Source organism: Biomphalaria glabrata, chromosome 11 (assembly GCF_947242115.1).
Source record: "Biomphalaria glabrata chromosome 11, xgBioGlab47.1, whole genome shotgun sequence".
NCBI classification, from domain to species: Eukaryota; Metazoa; Mollusca; class Gastropoda; family Planorbidae; genus Biomphalaria; species Biomphalaria glabrata.
In genome coordinates, this window is record NC_074721.1 from 6002501 (window position 1) to 6004437 (window position 1937).

Genomic DNA, 1937 nt, shown 5'->3' on the forward strand with positions numbered 1-1937 from the left:
TGTATAATAATTTCTCATTAGAGGACACGTTAAACTTTCAAAATAACAATGCTAGATATTCTGTAATGTTTTCATGAATTTAAGTATAAATGGTTTATTCCATGAAAACTTGACTTTCTGTCAAAATGCATGAGTGTTTACACAAAAGTTAAACAAACACTTGACTTTATTAGAGTATTCAAATCAATTATTTCGCTAGTTACGCTGATTATTGTGCTATTTTAGAGGTATCTTTTTGTTAAAAATGAACATGTATATAGAACTATTAACGCTTAATAAAATATATTGTTTAAAATTATAAAATATTGGTAAAAAATGGTGGAAGTCTCGCTAAACTCAATGGACTACTCTAGTTTTTTCTTATTCATAAATATAATATATTAAGAAAGTTATGAATGAAACAAATATATCAACACACTTGTCTATTTACCGATAAGTTCTAGGTAGTTATTGAAGTTCAGTTAGATTACTTTAATCCCCAGCAGAGAAGTGCTATAAAGACGAACCAGAACTCTGGTACTCTTGTTCATATTCTTTCCCTTAGAGTTGCCTCGTATAGCCACAAGCGCGCCTTGTGTTTTTTGTAACTATAGGCTCAGCAGTGAATTCTCCCCCCTGTTGCTATAGACGCCATAGTGCCACCACAAAGGGAGGGAACTTTATGTGTTCGATATTCCATTATTTATGGACCGACATCGGATATGCGTGATTCAAACAAATGAGTTTCATTTGATCTTTAATATTTTATCGTTATTTTAGATAGGCAGTATGGCCTGTCTGGTTCTTTCTGTTTTGTAAAAAAAAAATTCTATTTAAATTGTATACACAAATATAGTGATAAAATATCTAGACACAAAGAATTTTATTTTTTACACTTTAAATACTTATATGGACATAACTCGTGGTCTTTCAATGTATATGTGGGTAATTGAGAAAAATAAATAATTCTTGCATTATATTTTTAAAAATTGACACCGAATAAATATATGTGCAGGGCCGGCCCCAACGATTGCGAGCCCTATGCGAAACAGATTCGCGGGGCCCAATAGGGATAAGGATAATAAGTGAAAATTAAGATTTTGAATAATCCAAAAAATTCGATTTTGATTTTTTTAAATACTTTTTACTAAGTACTAAATCACGATCAAATAAACATCAAGAGTGATGCGTGTAGCAAGTCATACAGTATATCATGGATCACGTTCAATAGCAAGAATTCCCGAATTGCTCAATCTATCTTCGTGAATTGTTGACCTCAAGAAATTCTTTATTAGTTTGAGGCGCGAGAAGCTTCTTTCATCAGATGCCAGTGTTACGGGTTTTGTCTTTTGTAATTTTTTTTTTTTTTAGTTATTAGATGAGACATTTTATTTTTTTGTAACCATAAATTATAAGTTATCAACAAAGAAGATAATTTCAAAGGAGAGCTGAAAGATACACATTCTGACTCCACATTAATAGTTGCCACAGAACGAGACAGCTAGAGGTCACTTTCAAAGTCGCTGGATACACATTTGAGACCAAAACAATTCGCTGCTGAGGACAGACGTAAACAGCAAAAGTGAATCTAAACGACCACCGATGAACAACTGTTATGTCTGCCCTGAATGTGGTAAAATATGTAGGTCGCACAAGGGGATGAGTAAACACGGAGATTACCTCATTCTTCGTTTATCTTCTGAATTTTTTTTTTTTAATTCACTATCCAAAAGATACATTGCATAAAAAACCTACTAATTTTATGGTATCACAACAACAAATGCAAGAACTTTGTTCAGAATTGTTCATAGTTCTCGGTTTCCTTTGCTTGTCCCTTTTCCAGCCCTAGACATACAAGCTACATGGGCTTTCACTGGGCCGGTCCTAGCAATTGCGGGGCCCTATGCGAAACTGATTGCGCGGGGACCTAGTCTAGGTGAGAATAAGGAAAGTAAGTG

The 1937-nt window shown here is 33.7% G+C and overlaps 1 protein-coding gene across 1 annotated transcript in view; it reads right to left on the bottom strand.

Moving 5' to 3' along the window:
• Positions 1-589, bottom strand: part of LOC106072486 (uncharacterized protein C17orf98-like) — a 22478-nt gene extending 21889 nt beyond the window's left edge. Inside the window, exon 1 of the mRNA XM_056004640.1 lies at positions 431-589. The gene's annotated coding sequence lies outside the window, so the exon portion shown is untranslated. The remainder of the gene's footprint in view (positions 1-430) is intronic.
• Between the last annotated feature and the right edge of the window lie 1348 nt (positions 590-1937).